Genomic DNA, 16,496 nt, shown 5'->3' with positions numbered 1-16,496 from the left:
TGCCGTGTAATGGACGCTGTCGGCAATCTAACCTAGTTCATTTGTCACTAAAAGAAAAGAAAAAAAGCCTGCTAGGAATCGTACATGCATCCCTATGATTTTGACACCCAACCAGACTTGTTATTAACGTAATAAAAGATCAAATGAACAACCACAAAAAACTAGTAAAGGATCAATGCACAACCACAAAAAAATGATTGATGAGTGATGACTTACATTTTATTGAGTCAATGAAAAAAAAAGCAAGAAATTAAATGCTTTGCTGCAAATACAATGTCTTTGGGTGAATCTCTTACTGGTGATCAAACTATTATATCGAAGGATGGAAATTTTGAACTTGGTTTCTTCAAACCAGGTAAGTCTCAGAATCACTACATAGGCATTTGGTACAAAAAAGTGTCACTTCAAACTGTTGTTTGGGTTGCTAACAGAGACACACCTATTCTTGATCCATTTTCTTCGAAGTTCACATTTTTAGATGGGAACTTAGTGTTGCTTAATAATTTAAGTCGAGTACCAATTTGGTCTACTCATTTAGATTCAAATACTGCAAATATACCTGCAGTCGTTCTTGGCGATGATGGAAATTTTGTTTTAAGAGATGGGTCTAATCCGTCAGTTGTCATTTGGCAGAGTTTCAATTATCCAACAGATACTTGGTTACCTGGTAGTAAAATTGGTTTCAGAAAAAAAACTAATCAAACTTACCAACTTACCTCATGGAGAAGTAGAGAAGATCCAACCATGGGATTTTACAACTGGGCATTAGGACCAAATAGAACACTTCAGCAAGTTATATACTGGAACAAGTCCGAAGAAATTTGGAAAACTGGGGAGTGGGATGAAAAATCAGAAATTTTTCTTCTACTTCCTGAGATGAGATTAAATATTAAATTCAAAACTAGCTTAATTTCAAATGTAGATGAGAGTTACTTTACTTATAAAATGTACAACGAATCTAGTATTACAAGATTAGTTATGGATATTACGGGCCAAATCAGGGAATTTAAATGGTCCGAAACCATGCGTACATGGACTCTGGTTTGGGTTGTACCTAAACGATTGTGTGATGTTTATAGTATTTGTGGAACTTTTGGAAACTGTAACCAGGGTACTCACAAGTGTGAGTGTTTGCCGGGCTTCATCCCACGATCTCCTAGAGATTGGAGTCTATATGAGGATTCAACTGGCGGGTGTGTTAGGAAAACGCCTTTGCAATGTGGAAGTATAGATGGTTTTATACCAATCCCAACCTCAAATTGCCTGATAAATTCAAGCTCCCACGAATCTATGGTGCGGAAGAATGCAAATCAGCCTGCGAGGGTGCATGTGGTTGCTTTGGTCACGCTTTCGTTAACAATGAATGACGTCGATTTTGGGATGAAGATATTATAAATTTCAATCAATATAAACCATCTGGCGGACAAACAACTTTCTATCTCAGACTAGCAGCTTCAGAAATTCAGAGCATTGCACCTATCTCTGGCCGTCCAGTACTTGCCTCCACTGCTCAAGGTAAGTAATATGTGAGCTCCTCAAATTATTATGATGTTTAGACCTATGCCTTGAATGAAACATTATGTGATTACTACATCCTAAAAAATTTCAGCCGAAAAGAGAAAGGGGATAGTTTGGAAGATCGTCATACCTGTTTCCGCTTTGGTGGCATTTATAATGGGCGCCCTAGGTTATATTTATCTGTTCAAGAGGAACAAGGAAAATAGTAGAGGTAAATATATCTTTTCGTTTGTGTTGTTTTTTGGCTCGGATATAGCTAGCATTATGAAGGAGATGCATTATGGCTGTGTACACGAATTATTACCTTTTCCAATAATCTTCCTTTGCCCATGATACACAGGAAGATTGAAAGGACTGCAAGGCGTGTTGACAAAGTTGTTGAAATCCAAGGCTACCTACAACGACTCTCCAAATACAAGCATATTTGATGATGGTAAAACAGAAGGAGAAACACAGGAATTGCAAATATTTAACCTTGCTTGTTTAACCAATGCTACGAACAACTTCAGCTTGAGAAATAAATTGGGAGAAGGAGGTTTTGGGCCAGTTTATAAGGTTAGGTTAAATATCCTAAATTTTGATAACAAAACTGATTAACTTATTGGACATTCCTAATCACTATATTTAAATTGGAGAATGGTTTATAGGGTAAATTACAAAATGAGCAGGAACTAGCTGTGAAAAGTTGTCTAAAAGTTCTGGACAGGGTATTGAAGAGTTCAAGAATGAGGTTTTATTGATCTCTAAACTTCAACACCGTAACCTTGTAAAATTGTTGGGTTGCTGCGTTGAAGGAGAAGAATACATGTCAATTTATGAGTACATGCCCAAGGGAAGCCTGGATGCAATTTTATTTGGTTTGTTTCTGTTCTCTTTTGCTATCAAATCTTCTTAAAAGCTGGCCTTGCATGTCAACAAATTGGAACATTTCTTTCATATTTGTTTCATCTTTCATTTATGCACTACATTCATGTTGAGTCGAATTTCTATAGCTGCTAAGGATGTGTATACTCACGGCAGATCCAAGAAACAAGGCACAACTAGCTTGGGATAAGCGCTTCAATATTATTGGAGGGATTGCGCGAGGACTTCTTTACCTTCACCGCGATTCTCGCTTAAGAGTTATTCACAGAGATCTCAAAGTCAGTGACATTCTATTGGATGAAAACATGACCCCAAAAATTTCAGACTTCGGAATGGCACGGATATTTGGTAGCGACCAAATTATAGATAATACTATTCGTGTTGTCGGTACATTGTAAGCTCCATGCATGTTTCCTTAATTGTTCAATTATTCGTCTTAGTTAGCCACTATTATGTAACGTATAGTAATGATCATATGCAGCGGTTACATGTCACCAGAGTATATAATGGGAGGCACATTTTCAGAAAAGTCAGATGTCTTTAGTTTCGGAGTGTTAATACTGGAAATCGTGAGCAATAAGAGAAATAACAGCTTCTACAATCCTGAACAACCTTTGAACCTCCTACTTCATGTAAGTATTTTTATATATTCATCATTAGATTAATGTGTTATGAATTACTAACTTGTATATATATATATATATATTGAATAACTAATTTGTATATATATTGTAACTACTGGAAATTCAGTAATACATCCAAAAGGAAAGTAACCAAGATCTAAGACATGTTTAATAATATGAACCCCAAAATCTTTATTGATGAATCATACAAACAAATCAAAGTACAAGTTCTTAAACACAAGGAAACCCTAATCTCCTCTAAGCAAAGTTCTCCTACTCAACTAAAATCTCTTCCTCTATATCTTGCTCAAGGACCTCTGCTTATAGGCCAACTAACCCTAATGGAGTACATCTCATTTTACTTCGCCATATTCTCGCGGAGGTGTCCTTTACTTCGCCTGGATCATTTTCTATAAAGTTTTTCCCTTACATTCGCTACCCTCACATGGACTTGTCGGGACACCTGTCTCTTTTCTTGCTCCATAATTTATCTACTTCGTGACCTGTCTTTTCAACCAAGTAATCCTACTTCGCTTTTCCTGACTTCGTCCTTGGTGACTTTTTGGTTACTCCAATCTGGTCCTTCGAATCTTCGTGTGAGTATCCTTGACTTTGCTCATATCTTCTCCTTTCCTTCGTGTGATTGATCCTCGGCGAGATAACTCTGACATCTGATTTGACAAGTCTCTGACTGGGATCTTAGAGTGAGATTTTCTACCTCTTTACGTCGGACACGTGGCGAACCTATTTCGCGTACCTATATATATATATATATATATATATATATATATATATATTGAAATTTATGTTTCAGACTTGGAGACTACGGAACGAAGGCAAATGGTCAGAGGTTGTTGATGAGGGTTTTGGTTCTTTGTTTTCTCAATTAGAAGTGATAAAATGCATACATATTGGTTTGTTATGAGTTCAGAATAGAGCAATAGATAGGCCGACCATGGCTGAAGTGGATACAATGCTTAACTATGAGACTGATCGTCCAGCTCCGAAAGAGCCTCCCTATACTTTCCTAGCATCATCAGATAAGCCAGGTTCCGAGATAATTTGGTGCTCAAGTAATGATGTTACTTTCACTGAGATTGTAGGTCGATAGGATGTTAGATCTATCGTTCAAATATTGTTTTATGCTATAAACTAAGTATTAAGATCGCCCGAATTGTCACTCTGGTAGTGCATACCAAGTGTATAATTACATGACAATTGTGTGACAATTGGAAGAACAATAAAGTCTTATTCTAATCTGTTTCATCATCAAACCTTAAAATCACGAGAAACATTTGAGTGTTAAACAGTGAATAACTTCTACTTTTCACTTGGTTTAAACAAACTAAGAATCCACTCTGTAGACACATAATTGGCTAACAAGCAATAGTTCAATCTACCCCATTTTTACAGTTACTTCAACAAGCAAGCATAACAACAACAACGAAAAATGACAGTTAACAAAATATATAAATGAAGGTGATTCGTCAAATAATGGATGTACTGTATTAGTGTAGTTCGTTCGTTTCTTGTTGGCGTGAATAATGTGAACTTTCCTTGGCCCGCTTTACGTGAAACTTTAGCTCGGCTGCTTGTCATGTCCTTTTGTTGTGGCAGGGCGACGTTTGGAAGTCATGCTAAGTTTTGGCATTTTGGACCCTTAACACAATTTGTAGTTTGGTGCCGGCATCTGAGATTCTTACTACAACTTGTTATGTCATTTCATTTCATTGTATGTAGCTAGCACGGAAATGTTTCCAAAGTCCGGAGGGAGTAAGTTTGTGGAATCTTGGACTCTTAATTAAAAACCCACACCATACAATAAGTTTTTCAAAGGAAAAATTAGAAAGCATTTCACTAAACAGTCCTATGATTTTGACATCCAACCAACAGACAACCAAATTGGTCTTCAACAACCCAGGAAATATTTGCGCCTATTTCCCGCCAAAGACTTGTTTTTCTTTCCTTTTGATTATTCTTGGAAAAATAGCCAAAATGCCCCAATTTGGGAGGCATGGTTGCGAAAATGCCCCGGATTTTGAAAAAAAATTAAAATACCCCAATCTGTTAACTTTTACATCCAAGCCAGTTAAGTAGTGAATTTGTCACACATGTGACTTCACACATGTGAAAAAAAAAGACAATAATAGCCCTTCAGAATTAAGGGTTTTAGGGTTCAGGAGTTAGGGTTCAGGATTAAGGGTTTCAGGGTTCAAGGTTTTAGGGTTCAGGGTTTAGGATTCAGGGGTGGTGGATGTTGTGGCGGTGGTGGTGAAGGTGGCGGTGGTGGTGGTTCTGGTGGACAAAATTGTGGTGGTTCTAGTAGTGGTGTGGCACTGATGGAGGCGGTGGTGGTGGCGGTGGCGGTGGAGGAGGTGGTGGTGGAGGTAGCGATGATGGAGACAGGTGTGGTGTAGGCATTGGCGACGGTGGTGGTCAAGGTGGCGGTGGAGGTGGTGGTGGTGGCGAAAATATGACACCTGTCGCAATATTAAGAGTTTGTTATTTTATAAGAAAAATGTCAATTTAATAAAAATTAGGGTTAAAAATGACTTTTCTTCACATGTGTGCAAAGTTGATCATTTAACTAGTTTGGATGGAAAAACTAACGGATTGGGGCATTTTAATTTCTTTCAAAACCTGGGGCATTTTCACAAACGACACCCCAAATTGGGGCATTTCAATTCTTTGCCCATTATTCTTCCGTTGAATTCTTTAAAGACTGTCGACAGACTCTGGGCTGGGTATTGAAGAGTTCAAGAACGAGGTTGTATTGATCTCCAAGCTTCAACACCGCAACCTTGTGAAACTGTTGGGTTGTTGCGTTGAAGGAAAAGAAAACATGTTAATTTGTGAGTACATGCCAAGGGAAGCCTGGATGCGTTTCTATTTGGTATGTTTGTTTCCTAGTTTTCTATGTAAACTTGCCGGCCTTGCATATGAAAAATTCTTAATCATCCTTTTTTATAATCATCACAAACAATTAACTACCACTGTTAATCCATGGATGTATGTACTGACCGGAGATCCAAGGAAGAAAGAACAACTAGATTGGGATAAGCGCTTTGATATTATTGGAGGGATTGCTCGGAGCCTTCTTTACCTTCACCGCGATTTTCGTTTAAGCGTTATTCATAGAGATCTCAAAGTCAGTAACATTCTATTGAATTGAAAAATGAATCCAAAATTTTCAGACTTTGGAATGGCAAGGATGTTTGGTGGTGATCAAATTATAGTTAATACTGACAGGGTCGTTGGTACATTGTGAGCTCCTTGTTTCCTTAATCATCGTGTTGAATTTCTATAACTCCTATTATTACCTGTCTATTATCTAATCCCAATCCATTGCGGTGGGTACATGTCTCCGGAGTATATAATGGGAGGAACATTTTCAGAAATTGTAAGCGCGCGGTAAAAACAATAACAGCTTTTAGCCCTGACGAACCTCTCAACCTTCTACTTCTTGTAAGTATATATATCCAGCCGTCAACTCTTAAGAATATTAGTTTGTTATGGATTATTATATAATTTGAAATTTTTGGTCCAGACTTGGAGACTTTGGAATGAAGACAAATGGTCAGAGGTTGTTGACGAAGGTTTGGGTGATTTGTATTCTCCATTAGAAGTGATAAAATGCATACATATTGGTTTGTTATGTGTTCAGAATAAAGCAATAGATAGGCCAACCATGGCTGAAGTGGATTTCATACTAATGAGTGAAACTGATCGTCCAGCTCCGAAAGAACCTCTATATAGTTTGTCAGCATCATCCGATAATCCGGGTTCCTCAAATAACAATGTCACTTTGAGTGTGGTTGAAGGTCGATAGTAATTAATATAAATAAATAAATGAAGGTTCCTCGTAAAATAAAGTTATGATGTTAATGTAGTTTGTTCGGTCTTTCATGTAGGTGTAAATGATATTAATGCAGTTTGTTTGGTCGTTCATACGGTACATCATTTTAACGACTAAAAAGTGTAATGCTAAGCTCTCCGTTAGCTATTTCAGAGATTTTTTTGGTCAATATATTTCAGAGATTTTTGTATGTTCGTTAACCTCTTATGTTCTGTTTGTATGCTTCCAATCCACCAAAGTGGATTCTCCATTAGCAGCTTTGATAATTCCATTCCTCGCCATGCAATACAGTGGATTTTCGTACGCACAAAATTGATTAAAAAGGCCAAAATCAATAATTTTTGGGTAAAATGGACATTTAGAATTTGATACTATTTAAATAGACAAAAATGTAAAAATAGGCAGGATGTAACCAGTTTTATCGTGCTCATTTTCAAATATTTTTTCTTATTTTTAATTTACACAGGATGTATCCAGTTTCATCCTTGTTATTTTTTAAATTTAAGCTAAGATGAATCCAGTTTCATCCTTGCTATTTTTTTTTTTGGCTATTTCATCCAAACTATTTTTTACTTGTCCATTTGAACCGTGATTTAGAAATATTTGGACAAATGACCATTTTCCGTTTTCGTGCGTTGGATTTTTATTTTTTTTATCGTGTAGTTGTGCTGTGTATTTGTTAGTCTGTCACCCCCCCGCCCCTTTTGAAATCCTCGTCTTCCACTGTTTATTACTTCATTTCGTTGATGCTTGAAAGTCAGGGTCATTGTGGCAACGTAAGTTATGAACATCTTAGCCAGACTGTTACCACAACGTGTGGCACACGGCTATGTCTGGAAGACTAGAAGTCAGGATGGAGTGATTTTTTGGGGTATTTTGGACTCCTGAAAAATGCTCTTACGTGCTCAGCGCGTTTGTTTCCCGAATTTCCAATCAAAGACCACCACCACAACTTGTCATGTCATGCGGTGTTACTGTACGACGTATATTTACTGTACAATCACATTGTCCCAATCATGTTTACTTTTATCCTCAGCCACCCATGACCATCATCTTCTTCCTGTTTGATTTCAAGGAAAAAAGGAAAAGTTTGATTAACTCATCATTTTGTTTTATCTCCTTAACCTTTTAACACTTTAGAATCACAGGATACGTTGAGTATCACTAAGAACCCATCGCGCAATAAAAACTTAGTACTAATACTCCAATGTACCCCATTTCTACGGTCACTACTTAGCAACCACTTGAAAGGAAGAAACAAATCTGCTACGAGTTTCATCAAAGAGTCTTATAATTTTGACATCCAACCAAAGACTTGTTGTTTTTTATTTTGGATTTTATAGTACTTCCGCTGAACTATTTCGAAAACGATTTCTGGACAGCATGGTAGCCATGGATGCTATTACTACAACTTCATCATAATTTCTTCGGTTCACATACAAAAACACTAACACATAAGTTTAATAAGCTTCTCAACATCAAATTTCTTAGAGAAGAAGAAGAAGAATCTGAGTATCCTACTTCCATCAGTATTGGAGCTTAGGAATCATACCAAAGTCCAAATGAATTTCCATCTATGAGATTATACGCCACTACGAGCACCAACCTAAATTTGAATGAATGATAGTTAAGTGAGTCGGGTAAGCTGCTGATATGTCCTCAATAACATTAATCTTAATCCTAAACCAAAAGTCGGTAAGCTGCTTTTTCGTAGTAAATTTGGTGATATGTCCATTTAGTAGCTGTAGCTTTGGTAAGTTGTTGATATATCTCCTTTAGTAGCTTTAAAATTAAAAAAGTAAAAGGCTAAAGTCCGATTAAATCATTTTGTTTTATCTTCTTTAACCTTACGACTTTAAGATCACTGGTAACAATTTAGTGTTAAACAGTAAAGAAGGAAGTATGCTAGCTTCTGGTTTTCACTTTCGAATGTTAGAAAGGCTCTGGTTTTTGTCTGAAAAGTTGTTTTTTATTTGTGACTAAGTTTTAGTTCTACATCGTAGGGAATACTCCATTTACTAAATCACAAGAACTATACCTCCATTCAACTACCTAGTCGTAATAGGAGTTGTAGTTTAGGACGACATGTTATCTGGTCGACGGGTCATGTGGTTATGGAGAATAGGTTGGTTGCGTGCATTGTGGGGTATATCACTATCTGTGTGTCCATTTGTTTGTCCCATGTTGGATAATCAATGCACAACCACAAGAAATTATTGATGACTTGCATGTTATTAGGTCAATGGGAAAACATTTGCTTATTAAAATTGTTTTAATTATTTCATTTTGATTGTTTTGAGTTTGCCTGATTATTGTTTGTGTAAAGAGGGATAAGATGAGTGACCAATCATGTGTTTTTCTTTGTGTTCTAATTCTTGGTTTTTTCGTGTGCAATAAACCCCATCGTACAACTGCTGCCGATACAATGTCTTTAGGTGATTCTATAACTGGATATCAAACTATTAGATCGAAGGGAGAAAATTTTGAACTTGGTTTCTTCAAACCAGGTAATTCGTCTCAGAATTACTATGTAGGTATTTGGTACAAATTCGATGCTAGAACTGTTGTTTGGATTGCTAACAGAGATGCACCTATTACTGATCCATATTCTTCAAAGTTCACATTGTTAGATGGAAACTTAGTTTTACGTAATAATTTAAGTACAACACCAATTTGGTCTTCTGATCTAGCTTCAAATACTCTAAGTATACCTGAAGTAGTTCTTGGTGATGATGGAAATCTTGTTTTAAGAGATGTGTCTAATCCATCGGTTGTCATCTGGCAGAGCTTTGATTATCCAACTGATACTTGGTTACCTGGTGGAAAAATTGGGTTCAGTAAAAAAACTAACCAAATTCAACAACTTACTTCATGGAGAAGTAGAGAAGATCCAGCCACGGGATCTTACAATCTAGAAATAGGACCAAATAGAACACTTCAGTACATTATATATTGGAACAAGTCCGAAGTAATTTGGAAAAGTGGGGAGTGGGATGAAAAATCAAAAACTCTTCGTTCAGTTCCTGAGATGAAATTAAATTCCCTTTTCAATTTTAGTTTAGTTTCCTATGTAAATGAGAGTTACTTTACTTATTCAATGTACAACAAATCTATTATTACTAGATTCGTTATGGATATTTCTGGCCAAATCAAGCAATATACATGGTCGGAAAGCAATCGTGGGTGGACTCTGTTGTGGGTTCAACCTAAACAATTGTGTCATGTTTATAACATTTGTGGACCTTTTGGTAACTGTAACCAGGGTACTCAAAAGTGTGAGTGTTTGCCGGGTTTCGTCCCGCGGTCTCCTACAGATTGGAGTCTCAAAGATTCAACGGGGGGGTGTGTCAGGAAAACTCCTTTGCTATGTGGGAATATAGACGGTTTTTCTTCAATCCCAGCCTCAAAATTGCCTGATAAGCCCCTGCTTGCAAAAATCTATGGCGCCGAAGAATGCGAACCAGCTTGCCAGGGCTCATGTTCTTGCATTGCTTATGCTTTCGTCAACAATGGATGTCGGTTTTGGGAAGAAGATATTATAAATTTAAATCAATTTACACCATCTGGTGGACCAACAACTTTCCATCTCAGACTTGCAGCCGCTGATATTCCCAGCAATGTTCCCATCTCTAACAGTCCCGTAGCCACCTCTACTGTTAAAGGTAAGAATATATGAGGTCTTTTTGTCCTTAAGAAATTGTGATGTTTTAGCCCTGTGCCTAGGATGAAATATTATGTGCTTACGACGTCTTTAAATTTAAATTTATAGCTAGAGAGAGAAAGGGCATAATTAGGAAGATCGTCATACCAGTCTTCATTTTGGTGGCTATCATGGGCGGCTTAGTATACATTTATCTACTCAAGAGAAGCAAGGCTAATAAAAGAGGTAAACGTACCTTTTTCTTTCTTTTGGCACGGAATAATGCATCATATGAATACAACATTATTCAGCCTAGTTGTGTTTATCAATTACGTTGGCTTATCACCTCTTCACTTTCTTCTTCTGTTCATGAATACCCAGGAAGATTGAAGGGCCTCCAAGGGGTGTTGGCTGAATTGTTGAAATCCAAGTCTACCTACAACGACTCTCCAGATACGAACATGTTTCAAGACGATAAAACAGAAGGGGAAACACAGGAATTGCAAATATTCAACCTTGTTTGTTTATCCAATGCTACAAACAACTTCTGCTTGAAAAATAAGTTGGGAGAAGGAGGTTTCGGGCCAGTGTATAAGGTACGTTTAGTTGTACTTGATTATTATAAGAATAGTGGACATTCCTTGTAACTAAAATCATTATATGGGTGGTGGTTTTCAGGGTAAACTACAAAACGGACAGGAAATAGCAGTGAAAAGACTATCGACAAACTCTGGACAGGGAATTGAAGAGTTCAAGAACGAGGTTATGTTGATCTCAAAACTTCAACACCGTAACCTTGTGAAACTGTTGGGATGTTGCGTTGAAGGAAAAGAAAACATGTTAATTTATGAGTACATGCCCAAGAGAAGCCTGGATGCAATTCTATTTGGTTTGTTTCTTTTCTACTTTGCTATCAAATCTTTTTGAAGCCTTGCATGTAAAACATTTCAAAATTTTCATTCAGACTAGCTAGTTTGATCTTCAATATATCTTTAATTACAATTATCATCACAGAATCAACTTTCTACATCTGCTAATTCAAAGATATATGTGTTAATTCAACGATATCTGTACTGATGGCAGATCAAAGGAAAAGAGCACTTTTGGATTGGTCCAAGCGCTTCAATATTATTGGAGGCATTGCAAGGGGGCTTCTTTACCTTCACCGTGATTCACGTTTAAGAGTTATTCATAGAGATCTCAAAGTCAGCAACATTCTATTGGATGAGAACATGATCCCAAAAATTTCAGACTTTGGAATGGCACGAATATTTGGTGGTGACCAGATTATAGCTAATACTAGCCGGGTCGTTGGTACATTGTGAGCTAGCTCCATGTTTCCTTAATCATCCTTTTAGATTTCAGTAAATCGTCTCCCTCATCTATCTAATATGTACAACATGTATTTGCGATAAATGCAGCGGTTACATGTCTCCGGAGTATATAATGGGAGGCACATTTTCAGAAAAGTCAGATGTTTTTAGTTTTGGAGTACTGGTACTTGAAATTGTGAGCAGTAAGAAAAATAACAGTTTTTACAATCCTGACGCACCTTTAAATCTCCTACTCCATGTAAGTATTCATATCCATCTAAACTTCTATAGATTAATGGGTTATCAGGTTATATAATTTGAAATTTGTGTTTTAGACTTGGAGACTTTGGAATGAAGGCAAATGGTCAGAGGTTGTCGACGAGACTTTGGGTGATTTGTATTCTCCACTAGAAGTGATAAAATGCATACATATTGGTCTGTTGTGTGTTCAGAATAGAGCAATAGATAGGCCAACCATGGCTGAAGTGGATACCATGCTCAACTATGAAACTGATCGGCCAGCTCCAAAAGAACCTCCATATACTTTCCCCGCATCATCAGATAAGCCAGGTTCCGAACTAATTAGTTGCTCAAGTAACGATGTTACTTTCACTGCAGTTGAAGGTCGATAGGATGCCAGATCTGTCGTTCAAATATTGTTTTGTGTTATAATCTAGGCATTATGAGCGCCAGAATTATTACTCAAGAATTGCATACCAAGTGTATAATATATGACAATTGTGTTACACTTGGAAGAACAATAAAGTCTGATTAAGTAATTCATTTGCTTCATCTTATACACCTTGAAATTACTGGAAAATTGATTGTTAAACAGTGAATAACATAGTATTTCACTACAAAATAGAAGGCCTCTTGGGACCGCTAAAAAGCGTCCCAAAAGGTCCAAAAACCGTCCCAAAAGGTATTTGTGACGGTTTTCTATCCGTCCCCTATTCTACCGTCACTAATATTTTTTGGTCATACTTTCTTTTACGGACGGTCCAAAAATAGCGTTAAATTAATTATCCTGTGACCAATAGGCACGGTCAGTCCATGGACGTCCCAAATAACCCTCTCCTGGGACGATTTTGTAAAAAATGACCGTACCTAGAAACCACCAGTTTTGTGGTGTTTACTTTTTTCCTCAACCACCCGTGACCATAATCTTCTTCCTGTTTGATTTCAAGGAAGAAGAAAAAGTTCGAATAACTCATCATTTTGTTTTATCTCCTTAACCTTAAACTCTTCAAAATCAATGGAGACGTTCGAGTTCAACTAACAATCCATCACTCTTTAAAACGTGGAACTAGTCCAATCTACCCCATTCCTACGGTCACTTGGCAAGCTTTCACAGGACCAGGAAATCTGCTACAGTACAAGTTTCATCAAATAGTCCTATGATTTTGACATCCAACCAACATACAGTCCTCTAGTAACCGGACCCAAATTTGTCTTCAACAACCTATCAAACACTTGTATTTCTTTCATTTTGATTATTCTTCCGCTGAATTATCTTGACACACATTTTTATTAAGTAAATTTGAAAAAAAATATCATGCTTATCCTAGTTGCTTTATTTCATTTTGATTATTCTGGGTTTGCCTGATTGTTGTTTGTGTAAAGATGGATACAATATGAAACAATTCATGGCTTTTTCATCTTTGTGTTCTACTTTTTGGTTTCCTCATGTGCAATAAACCCCATCATACAACGGCTGCGGCTACAATTTCTTATGGTGATTTTATAACTGGAGATCAAACTATTATATCAAGTGGTGATAATTTTGAACTGGGTTTCTTTAAACTAGGTAATATGTCTCAGAATTACTATACAGGTATTTGGTACGAATTCGATGCTCAAACTGTTAACTGGATTGAAAACAGAGATGCACCAATTCTTGACCAGGAATCCAGACACGTATCCATATTTTTATCTTCCTTCCATTTCCAAGACTCCAAGCACGTACTATTATCAATTTCATTTCAGAAACGATACTCTTCCAGTGTTATATATGTTACTCCAAGCATTGTTATCTTTAGAAATTTATATTTATTCCTAAATCTCTTGTTGCTGTTTTTTTTTTTCCCTGCTAGATCGATAAATCTCTTCGTCCATAGCAAAGAGTGGAAGACATTGAGAAAATAAAAGGTCATTCCCGTGATATAATCCACTAATTGGTGCAGATGCTCTCAAAACCACAGTCAAACATCAGTCAAGAAAATTAAAATATAAAATTTATATTCAATCAATTGAAGCTCGAAGAGCATTAAAAATTCATAATTTATAGAAAAAGTTGAAGTAAAGCACACTCAGTGTAGTGGCATAAAACCACACACTACATCAAATGGTATAGAAGATGAATTAAAACTAAGTAAAGATGCACAACAAACATAGACACAAAGATATACGTGGTTCGGTATGATTATCTACGTCCACGGGGTGAAAGGATGAATATTATTATTTCTTTTTTTTTATTACAAGGTGTTCTCTCCTTCTCAAATGGTGTAACTCTCAAACTCTCAAATGTGGTGTCTCGTTTCTCTCTCTTTCAACCTGCATCTCTCTCTCGACCAGCCCTTGTATTTATAGGCCAAGGTCGACATACAACAGAATTATAATGTTGGTCACATTACATCAATTTTAGTTGTTCCCTATCAGACCTGCACTGCTCGCCCGACTTTCTGGTTTGACCGATAGAGTCTTGGTTTTTGATAGTTCTTCACCCGAGGTCGAGTCTTGATCGTCTGGTTAACACGATTTCGCCCTTCTTTCTTCTTGTTCCTTTGTTTGACCATCTTCCTTCGTCTGATCGAGTGCTTTCTGATCGTTCGCCCGACCTGTCAGAAGATAAAGGTCACATCACATCCGACAATTGTTAGGCCATCACGTCCGACCCACGTGATATCTCGCTCTTTGCGCCATTCGGTTCTATCCTATGTTTCGCCGCTCTTTTTTCTTTGGTGTATCATAGCTTAGGATCTTGCTACCTAGCCATGTGAATTATCCACGCCTACACTCAGTAAGCTTCAAAATTATTATACGATTTTTAAACAAAATAAATCTGTCTATCTAAGCTGGCGATTGGTCAATGCCTAAGCCAGCTACTCAAGGCCGGAGACAAGTACGTACTTACACAAGACCTCTCTATTTAAAATACTCGTGCCAACACTGCTAGATGAATTATTTATCGTAAAACTCCCAATTCTTAGATTAATTTGAAATTAAGTTTGTTTTAAAGAAAATATTACAAGCCGGGTATTTTTAATGACTTTCTCACTTAGGATTGGTGGTTGTTACTACTATTGATTGTTATCAGCGTGTCCATAAGTATCTTGTGCATGACTCATGAAATGTAGCAATTACATGTAACTGCTAGCAAGTCTTAAATTTTTTCATTACCTATAAAATAATCCCTTTGAAGCCAGTGATACTGTCTGCAAAAAGAGAAATAACTTCGAAAAAAAAATTCTAGATTCATACTGTTAAATGGAAGCTTTTAACAACATTCATTTGAAATGTTAGAAGTAGAATCTTTACGAGTTGAAATGAGGGAGGAAATTGAAAATTAGAATCAAAACGTCAACAAGGTTAACAATACTTCCGCAAATGATAAATATGAGGATCCACATTATAGATATATGTTTCTACAAACTCATATCTTTTTAATACGTTTAAATTCTTATAATAATTCAATAAATTATCTACAGATTTAAGTTAGTCGGGAAATTCCAATTTCTTGTTATTCTTTTCTTATTCTATAAAATGGAAACTGAATTTATATTTCATTTATTATAAAGACTGAATCATGAAATTATTGATAAGAACTATAAGGATATCAGATTGTACTTATATTAATTCCCAATAGTTAGTTTTTGTTCTTCATCATTTTTCTTTTTAAACTCCGAATATGTTACTCGATAAATAACAAACTCTTCATTAACAAGGAATGACATAATAGAGAAACACATGCCATAACGTAAATGAGTATATTTTTTGATCATAGTCAACCACATTTTGTAAAAGTTGATTAGTAATTAGAATCGCAACTGTTAATAGTAAGGATGCACACGGTGCGGTTCGGTGTGGTTATGGCTAAAACCGTTCACCTAACCGTGTATAGCACGGTTATCATATTTGAAATCGTAACCGAACTGTTCAGTTTCGGTTTCCATCTGTTACGGTTTCCATCGTCGCGGTTCGGTTACAGTTTCTATCGGTTTTTAACCGATTCATACCCATACATAGAAGGAAATATTATTGCATCTGCTTCTCAAATCTCAATTACATGGATGTATATTACATATCATCAAATTACAAACCCAATATAGAGATAACAATCAAAAAATAAATAAAACTAAAAAAATGGATTCTTAAGAACCCTGAAGTTCTAATATTTTCTTCCAGATCTGCAATTTTTTCAGATTATAGAAAAAAAATCCAATTAAATAACATCCATCAACACATCAACTACACAAATAAGATTTGAAACCCATGGAATCTAACTAATTAGACAAAAAGAAAAGCAAATTTTTAAGAACCCTAAAATTCTATTGTGGTCATTAATCTTCGATTTTTCACCAATCAAAAGGTGGTGTTGCTTGTGCTGGTGGTGTAGCTTGTGGTGGTACTCGTGATGATGGTGTAGCAGTTTATGGTAGTGTAGCAGCTGGTGGTGCTGGAGA

The 16,496-nt window shown here is 36.5% G+C and overlaps 1 pseudogene; it reads left to right on the top strand.

Moving 5' to 3' along the window:
• Positions 1 to 222: 222 nt before the first annotated feature.
• LOC113311245 lies at positions 223 to 12,606 on the top strand (annotated as a pseudogene).
• Positions 12,607 to 16,496: the final 3,890 nt, after the last annotated feature.

Source organism: Papaver somniferum, chromosome 9 (genome assembly GCF_003573695.1).
Source record: "Papaver somniferum cultivar HN1 chromosome 9, ASM357369v1, whole genome shotgun sequence".
NCBI lineage: Eukaryota > Viridiplantae > Streptophyta > Magnoliopsida > Ranunculales > Papaveraceae > Papaver > Papaver somniferum.
This window is presented reverse-complemented; position numbering and strand designations above follow the sequence as displayed.